The following is a 10,343-nucleotide window of genomic DNA, read 5'->3' on the forward strand; positions in this document are numbered from 1 at the left end:
GTTCTCCTCAGTCCTCAGGCTGAAAGATGGATAACGTCAAGTGTCGTCAGGTTCATCATGAGATATAATTTTTACAGTGTAGTCTATACCTACTAATAAATTGTGAAAATTTCAGTCTGCCCAAAATTTTCTTCCGCTTCCGTCTCGGTCAGAATCGGTCTCTCCGTCTGTTTAAGGCTGGTAGGAGAAAAAAAAAATAAAATATTTTTTAAGGTTCCCAATACAAAATCTCCGATTTACATTTTCTATCCGTTCTCGGATAGCCTCGGCCGTCCGCTTGTAAAAGAGCAAAAAGGAAATAATTTTTTTTCAGGGTTCCTAATACAAAATCTCCTATATCCTATTAATTTTCTTTTCTTTTATTCTTCAATTTGGCTAAAAATTATAAATGCATAGTAATTCATAGAAAATCTAAATATTACAAAACAAATTTTGTTCAGCTCCACATATGTAGATTCATATAGTAAACAAAAAATAGGTGCAAAGTGGCAAAGTGTTTGTCCTATTAATTTATCTTTTCTTTTATTCTTTATATCTGCTAAAAATTGATAAATGCGTACAAATTCATAAATAAAATCTAAAAATTACAAAACAAAATTTGTTCAGCTCCACATATGTAGATCTATGTAGTAAACAAAAAATATTATAAATTTTAGTATATTTTTTTGCTGGAGATGCATGCCTATGCTTTTTAGTGTAAAATTTAAATTGTATTTATCTTGCTCCAATTATTATAAAAAATTTATGGTAGCCTATTTAATGTGATGTTTGATTTGTAGTAAAAGTTTTAGAACCATTTCTGCATATCTCACTGATTTACTAATTTACCTAAATTTATGCTTGCTAAATAGTTTAGCATCAATTTAAGTGTGTAAAAATATAAAAAAAATACTTCCACTACCTTTGCACAATGTGTTTTTATATCATATGAACACTTCATAAGCCCATATATTTATAATCTACATACATTTAACTGATATATCATATTTTATAGAAATCCTAATCTAAATAAAAAAATAAAGCTACCAACAAACTTCTCATGTTTTAATATAATACTATTTTTGTTATTAAATAAATATGTCTCCAAGCTACATAATATTGTAAATATTAAATATCTCATACCATACCAAAATTTTCTTCTGCTTCCGTCTCGGTCAGAATCGGTCTCTCCGTCTGTTTAAGGCTGGTAGGAGAAAAAAAAATAAAATATTTTTTAAGGTTCCCAATACAAAATCTCCGATTTACATTTTCTATCCGTTCTCGGATAGCCTCGGCCGTCCGCTTGTAAAAGAGCAAAAAGGAAATAATTTTTTTTCAGGGTTCCTAATACAAAATCTCTTATATCCTATTAATTTTCTTTTCTTTTATTCTTCAATTTGGCTAAAAATTATAAATGCATAGTAATTCATAGAAAATCTAAATATTACAAAACAAATTTTGTTCAGCTCCACATATGTAGATTCATATAGTAAACAAAAAATAGGTGCAAAGTAGCAAAGTGTTTGTCCTATTAATTTATCTTTTCTTTTATTCTTTATATCTGCTAAAAATTGATAAATGCGTACAAATTCATAAATAAAATCTAAAAATTACAAAACAAAATTTGTTCAGCTCCACATATGTAGATCTATGTAGTAAACAAAAAATATTACAAATTTTAGTATATTTTTTTGCTGGAGATGCATGCCTATGCTTTTTAGTGTAAAATTTAAATTGTATTTATCTTGCTCCAATTATTATAATAAATTTATGGTAGCCTATTTAATGTGATGTTTGATTTGTAGTAAAAGTTTTAGAACCATTTCTGCATATCTCACTGATTTACTAATTTACCTAAATTTATGCTTGCTAAATAGTTTAGCATCAATTTAAGTGTGTAAAAATATAAAAAAAATACTTCCACTACCTTTGCACAATGTGTTTTTATATCATATGAACACTTCATAAGCCCATATATTTATAATCTACATACATTTAACTGATATATCATATTTTATAGAAATCCTAATCTAAATAAAAAAATAAAGCTACCAACAAACTTCTCATGTTTTAATATAATACTATTTTTGTTATTAAATAAATATGTCTCCAAGCTACATAATATTGTAAATATTAAATATCTCATACCATAGATGTCATGGTTATCAATAAAATAAATTATGGACTTTAAATTTTATTAAAAAGATAAATATAAATAGATATGTAACATTATGTCATCATTTCTATGACCATTTGATGTTTTTCTCCTGTTGCAACGCACGGGCATATTTGCTAGTATCTATTTAAAAACCATACTTTTGTTGATACTGTTTCTGTAAGTTTAGTAAAAACTTAAGATACTTTATATGACATTAATTAATCAAATTTAAACGTGCACTCTTTTGAAAACAAAAACAGAGATGCGCGCGGGCGCCGCATCATCTCGTGACGTCGTTGCGGTGTATCTCGGCCGGCCGCTAATAATTTTGTAGCATGCGTCGGCGTTACATTTTTTGGCCTGGTCCGCCGGTGCGTGCCCGTCCCTGGGCCCTGATGGTGGTCTGACCCGAATGCTTGTTCGGTTCCGTTCGGTCGGTCGAGAAATGCATGACGACGAGTTGACGACTAGTAGCTTGGGGAAAAAAAAATCATCTGTGACACCGCCGCCCAGTGGCTAGATACACCTCAACCACCATGGATGGAGTACGTCTCTAATTAACAGTTTTAATACAAATATATGTATATATAGCTACTCTATCTATATCCTATATATATTATTATTATTCGCTACCCGTGTCCCGTGATGTCATGGGCCCGTCGTCCTGTCTTCTGCATTTTGTATTGCCAACAAGCTTGGTCTATGGGAATCAATTGACTTTATTAAATTGCCTATATATTACTGCATGTTTAGTTTAATCAGCGATGGCTAGCTACCTATTTGCATTGTTTTAATTTTATTAGATAGCAATCGTTCAGTGCAATCCCCTTATGCTTTGGGACATCTTTTGCGCCTGCTTTTGTTTATCTATCGCCCTTCTTTCGTCTCTGATGGTGATGGCATCAGCGGCTGCTTGGACCATGCATGATCATCGTTCTCGTTCTCACGTCACGCATTGTCGGTTCGAATGGTTCATGAGTAGGCATCCATTTTCTTTACAAAACTACCAAGGGGGCGTATATATTATAGTTATAAAGCTATATAAGAAGATCGTGGAAACGAACCAATGAGTGTGCACACACAAAATTAATAACTGAAGTATAATCTAATAGAGTGTCGACGAAAGCTGGTCGGCAGTCTACCTTGGGGTATACCCACGGTAGTAGTTTATCGGTAGACGGTGCGCGAACTACGAACTCGATGGTGACGCAAGACACGGACAAGCTTTTTATCCAGGTTCGGCCGCCGGGTTGGCGTAATACCTACGTCCTGCGTCTGGTTGTATTGATTTGTGTTGAGAGAATATCTGTGTTATGTCCTCTAGGGGGGTCCCTTGCCCCTCCTTATATAGTCTGGAGGGCAGGGTTACAGATCTGGAAACTAATCCTAGTCGGTTACAATTGCCATGGATAATTCGATATCAATTCCTATTCTAACCGACCAGAATCCTGCTTGATCTCCACATCTTGTTTCCTTGCGCGGAACTCCAGGTTGTCGGATCAAGCTTTGGACTCGTCTCGTAATGGGCCAAGCCTCCTGGCCCAAGTCCAGCCGTAAGGGTATAGGGGTTTATACCCCCACAGCTAGTCCCCGAGCACCATGTATTATGGTGTAACACGCCGTCTTGAGCTTCTTCGATCAGTGAGGCTTGACGTCTTCAGGAAAGTTGCCCGAACAGTTGCAACGGTATTTTGACCAACTCAAAAGACAGTTGATCAACATTGACATTGAAGAAGCAGGTTCAAAGAAGCAGGTTGTTCGAAGAATGCATGGTGCTCTAAATCAAAAAAGATTTCTTTCCTGGTGAAGTGTGCCCACTTTACTTTTTTGAAAGGTATAAACACCAAAAAAGCAAACATATTCACCGCAAGGTGAAGTGTGCCCACTTAGTCCCCGAGCCTGGTAGTAGGTGACGTAGGCACGTGGTGCCAGGGTCAAAATAAAAGTCCTCAAAGAAATTCTGTAGCTGAGATGCATCGCCAGATGCATCGTACCGATGTAGTCCCCGAGCTTGCTGGAAGGCGAAGTATGAGCCTTGTAGCAAGGTCTAAAAAATTGAATTTACCAGTCCCCGAGCATATCATGCTCGTCTGCAACTGAAAAGACCAATCGACCAGTCCCCAAGCACTTAGCGTGCTTCTTGGAATTATATGTTGCTATACTGTACGACCAGTCCCCGAGCGTCGAGCGCTCAACGGTCGGTGCATGCTTTAAAGCTTTGAGCTCATAGAATGAGCGACCAGCCCCCGAGCGTCGAGTGCTCGGTGGTCGGTGCAGTCATTGAAGTTCCGAGCTAATAGACTGGGCGACCAGTCCCCGAGCGTCGAGTGCTCGGTGACCGGTACAGTCCTTGAAGTTCTGAGTTGGTAGACTGGGCGACCAGTCCCCGAGCGTCGAGTGCTCGGTGACCGGTACAGTCCTTGAAGTTCTGAGTTGGTAGTCTGGGCGACCAGTCCCCGAGCGTCGAGTGCTCGGTGGTCGGTGCAGTCCCCGGGGTGTTGACTCACTGGCGTATATGTCTTCTTACTTTTGAAAAGATCTTTCCAATTAAAATTGTCGTGACGAGGTCTCCTGACAATATGTCAGATGGATGCATGAAAAGTTGCGCCTGGCAACTGTACAACCGCTCTTTGCATGGTTTGAGAAAAGGAAACCATCAATTGGTACGAAAACTCCGCCGCATTAATTATCTATAATCATTGTAAACCGAAACGCCGCGTCCGCCGCATGGCCTGCCCACTTCCCGAGAATACAGGAAGTGGGAGAGGTGGGGTCGCAGGTTTATAAGGGCCTAACAGGACCGCCTGTACCGCTTCGCCTGCCATTGCCTTCAAACCTTCCGCTCTCATCTTCTCCAATCTCCTGCATCTTCCTAACTCCAGCCCACACTCGCACCTCTAATGGCGAAGAGCGACTCCAGGAAGAGGGCCGACCTGATGGCCAAGGAGTGGAAGAAGTCCCGCAGCACCACAAAATCTCTCGGTGACCTCGTCGATATGGGTCTTCTGCACGGCGCAGAGCTCGGCGGCTGGAGGGCGCCGGAGGGGGAGAGCTACCCCGACCCTCGCGCCGGTGAGATCGTCGTTTTTGAGGATTTCGTTAAGAGAGGCTTTGGTGTTCCTGTTCATCCTTTTCTTCAAGGTCTTCTTTTGTACTATGAGATCGGGATTTGCAATCTGCACCCGAACTCAATTCTCCTTATTTCCACCTTCATCCATCTGTGCGAGGCCTATGTTGGCATAGAGCCGCACTTCGATCTTTTCCGGTACCTTTTCTGCTTGAGGAAGAAGGGAGCAGTTGGAGGCTCCAAGGTTGCAGGTGGAGTATACCTCAACCTTCGCGATGGGATGAAGAATCGCTACCTGCACTGCCCATGGAACACTTCCTTGACCGAATGGTACAGGAAGTGGTTCTACGTCAGGGAGGAACCGGGCAGCTCCACGTTCTGCGACGTGGGGTACATTCCCGAGAAGAGGACGAGCTGGACCGACCGCCCAGAGTTCGACGGTCAAGTGGCGGATCTGATGAAGCTGATCGACTGGTCGCGCCTGGATGGGCTTGGCGTGGTCGGCAACTTCATTTGCCGCCGGGTGATGCCCTGCCAGAAGAGGGTGCACTCGGCGTATGAGTATGCCGGAAGCGCAGACCCGACCAGGATGCGGTCGGAGATCTTGGAGAAGGCGGAGGTACAACAGCTGTTGAACGAGCTGTTTAACTTCGCGGATGGGGGCTTCATCCGTGGCAGTGATCGGGTGCAAGCCTTCAAGTTAGGACGACCAGCGCCAAGGGTATGTAGCAGAGCCTGTTTGATCATTCGTATATCGTCTGCAGTTAACTCATCTCTGTTGCTTTTGCAGGTCGGTGATGTCGACCGGTGCACAGTGTATGTATCACTGGCACCGGGGATGGAAAATCCTGCGGGAGAAGACCCGCCAGAGGAGGACGCTGCTCGGTGTACTCATTATACCAGCAGTGAGGAAGACCAAGCCCGCCCCGTCCCGACCTCCGAGGAGAGGGTAGCGGGGAAAAGGCCATTGCCGGCAGATCCCTTGCCGACACCGAATCTGCCGGCGGAGAGCAGCCAAGCACCGAAGCGTCGTCGGCTCGTGCGGATCGTCGACGACGACGACGACGAGGAGGCTGCGCCGTCGTTGGTCCGACGGCCTCGGAGCCGCCCAGACACTGCGCCGGTCGCCCCTGATCGAGTGGCCAGCGGCGCCGCTGCCCCGCAAGCTGTCGAGACGGGGGCACAGGTGCCGACCGGTCGGGCGAGGAGGAGGTTCACCGCGACCCACCGTCGGTCAGACCTGTAAGTGTTCGACTTACGTTTTTTTTTAACTTCAGTTCCTGTAGTGCGGCATCGGATGTCGACCCTGGCCAAACTGTCGGCCAGGGAACGGGCGAGCCTGCCCGCGGTTCTGGGGATGCAGCCCCCCAGACCACAGAGCAGCCAACAGCTGCAGTCGCGCCTGGGAGCACCGAGGGGCTCCCGAGTGCGGCGCCGACAACAAGCAGCCCGACCAGGGCTGGAGAGGCTCCCCCAACTGACTCCTCGGAGAAGGGGAGATCTCCGACCGCTCCTCCTGCCGGGGGGAGTGAAGTCCCCCCGCCGCCCCGAACAGGAGCCTCTTCGGCTGCAGGCTCCGCAGGTCTGGCCCAAGGGCCAGTAATGCCTGGGACCACCACCGGGGGGGACGCAGCACAGGAGGAAGAAACCCGGGCGGCCTCCGACGACGAGGTGGAGGAGATCGAGGGTCGTCCCCGTGATGGCCGCCAACACGTGTATGTGTGGCGCCAACGCGGGGATCACTTTATCGGTCATGAGGAGGTCGCCGAGACCGAAGAGGCCGCCAGGGTGGAGCGCGCAGCCAAGCGCCTTGTCGACGAAGTCAAGGTAAGCGGCTTTTTGTACTGCTGCGCATTCTTTTGCCTTGTCCTGCTTGATCGTTGTATGCCTGCTTTGTAGGACGTAATGAAAACGGCGAAGTACCGGAAACGGTGCTTTGACCAGATAGAAAGCGTTATGGCCGAGAACAAGGCCCTTGCCGCGGAGGTAGACCGGTTGCGGGCGGAGGTCGGAGAGAAGGTGGTCGAGATGAGCGCCGAAAAGGAGCGTCGTCTCGACCTCTCTCGTCGTCTGGCCGACCAGTACCGGCTGCAGGAAGGTTAGTCACACGCTCCGAGCAGTTGCGCGTACTTGTATAGTTTGCTTTGCTGACCAGTTCGGATTCACGCAGACTTGGAGGAGGAGGTGGCGAGCCTCCAACAAGAGAAGGAGCAGCTCGGCCAACAGCTCGCCAGTGCACAGGAGTCCGGGCGGCGAGCGGAAGAGGAATTGGGTCGAAGAGACCGGGAGTTAGCTGGTAATGGGTACCGCCTTGTTGGTTGCTGCCTGCCCCTTTGCTTGTCTGATATGCCGAAAGTAACGTTTCGTTTTGTTTGCAGTGCTCAAGGTGAACACCAAAAAGCATCTGGATGACCTGGTCAAGGACCGGGACTCCTGGAAGGTAAACTGTTGCAGGATCTGGAAGGGAGTGTCCCCGGTCCTGGACCTGATCAGTCCCGAGCTCCCGGAGGGCCAGCCCCGCGCGCCGCGGTTGACCCCGGTCGAGAAGGCGCAACGGGCGTGGGACTGGCTCCAGCAGTTCGTGAAGGACGCCGGGGAGTTTGCCGGCGCGCACGTCCTCAGCATGGTGCGCGCCCACTACCCCCTGGTCGACTTGAGCAGGCTGGAGAAGGGGTACCCGAAGGAAGTCGGCCCGCAGGACGCGGACGAGCTTCGGGGTAGTCTGCTGGACTTGTCGTCGACGGTGATCGGCGACATCAATCTGTGCGGAACGGCCACTCCTCCAGACCAGCCGAGCTCAGATAGGTCGGCCAGGGAGTTGTCGGACGCGTCCTTTGCTGGAGATGGGCGGTCGACGCCTGCGGTCTCGACCAGCCAGGCGCCGGTGGCCCCGACCCCTTCGTCCGGGCAGCAGGGCCAGGCGGGTGATCAGCCCGAGCAGCTAGGCCAATAGAGTAGTCTGTAGGAATAGACTAGTGTCTGCCCGTCAGGGTATTTATTGTAAACTTTGTATGTAAAGTTTGTAATAAAGTTTGCTTTTTGTCATGACCGTTGTTTTGAGCGCTGTAAGAATATCTGAGTGACGTGTCACCGTATTTGTCTTGGTTGTCGCTAAGAGCATCCATTGCGGGAGTTTTGCCGAGTGCTGTATGTGACAAGGTATAGGCAAAAAATAGAGAATTTCATTATCAAAAATTATAAGATACTTACAAAAGAAAGTCATTAAGACTTTATGGATAGAAACGCCGCAGTTTGTCGGTGTGCCAAGAGTTAGGCACTCGTGTTCCGTCTGGGTATGCCAATCTGTAGGACGTAGGTCGTGTGACCTCGGTCACCACGAAGGGTCCTTCCCAGGGAGTGGATAACTTGTGCATTCCCTCCTGGCTTGTTTTCCATCGAAGCACCAGATCGCCGACCACGAAGGAACGGTCCTTGACGTTCCTGTTGTAGTATCGCCTGACTGCCGCGAGATATTTTGCTGTTCGGAGACATGAAACTAAACGCTTTTCCTCCGTGCAATTGATTTCGAGTTCTCTGGCGTTGTCGGCAGTCGCCTCGTCGTAGTGCTCGATTCTAGGAGATCCGAAGTGTATGTCGGTCGGCAGGACCGCCTCTGCACCGTATACCATGAAGTAGGGAGACGCCCCTGTGTTTCGACTGGTCTGGGTTCGGAGGCCCCAGATTACTGCCGGCAATTCTCTCATCCATCGACCAGGTGCTCTGTCGTTTTCGGTGTACAGCCTCTTCTTTAAGGCGTCAATGATCATTCCATTAGCACGTTCGACTTGACCGTTGGCACGTGGATGTGCTACTGACACATATTTTATGACTATGCCTCTGTCATCGCAGAAATCCCAAAAAGTGGTGCCAGTAAACTGAGTCCCCAGGTCGGTGATTATGCTGTTCGGGATGCCGAATCTGTGTATGATTTGATTGAGAAACTCCACGGCCTTCTCGGAGGTTGCCTTGACTAGGGGCATGTATTCAATCCACTTGGAGAACTTGTCGATTAGCACGAAGACAAACTTAAAATTGCCCGGGGCTGGTTTAAATGGTCCGATCATGTCAAGCCCCCAGCAAGCAAAGGGCCAAGACGACGGGATAGTTTGAATTTCATGGGCAGGTACGTGGGTCCTCTTAGCGAAAAACTGACATCCTTCGCAATGGCGAACCAGTTTTTCTGCGTCGCCGACCGCGGTTGGCCAATAAAAACCTGCTCGGAAAGCCTTTCCGACCAGCGTTCTAGATGCGGCGTGATTGCCGCAGGATCCAGCGTGTATGTCTTCCAAGAGCTTGATACCATCATCTTGGGGTATGCACTTGAGCAGTACTTCGGAGCTTGCGTTTTTCCGCATGAGTTTTCCGTCGACCAGGATGTAGTTCTTTGATCGTCGGATGAGGCGCTCGTTCTCTGTTTTGTCCTGATAGCCTGTCCCGTCTGATATGTATTTGATGAACGGGGTACGCCAGTCACGCCCACCGGTTGTCGGAGTGGCGTCATCTATGAGCATGGCCTCGGTGGGTTGCTTGTCGACCAGGGGAGGGCTTACGCTTGGCTCATGGATTTCCTGGACAAAAATACCCCGCGGGATCTGGGCCCGAGATGAGCCTAACTTTGACAACGCATCTGCTGCTTGGTTCTTATCCCGGACTACATGGATGTACTCTATGCCATAGAAGTTAGTTTCCCATTTGCGAATTTCCTTGCAGTAAAGATCCATCTTCTCGTGGGTTGCGTCCCACTCCTTGTTGAGCTGGTTGATGACCAAAGCGGAGTCGCCGTAGACATAGAGGCGCTTGACCCCCAGTTCAACGGCTAGTCGTATGCCGTGTAAGCATGCTTCGTATTCGGCGACGTTGTTTGACGCCGGGAAAAGGATCCTAAGGACGTAACGGAGTTTGTCCTTGTTGGGTGATACGAACAGTATCCCAGCGCCTGCACCGTTGATGTTCAAGGACCCATCAAAGAACATTGACCAGTGGTCTGAGACATCGGGAACGGAAGGCTCGTTGAGATCCGTCCATTCGGCAATGAAATCGACCAGGGCTTGGGACTTGACAGTGGTGCGACTCTGGAATTCCAGGGAAAATGGGCATAATTCCATTGCCCATTTCACGATTCTGCCATTGGCGTCTTTA

The sequence above is a fragment of the Sorghum bicolor genome, chromosome 1 (genome assembly GCF_000003195.3).
Source record: "Sorghum bicolor cultivar BTx623 chromosome 1, Sorghum_bicolor_NCBIv3, whole genome shotgun sequence".
Classification (NCBI taxonomy): Eukaryota; Viridiplantae; Streptophyta; class Magnoliopsida; order Poales; family Poaceae; genus Sorghum; species Sorghum bicolor.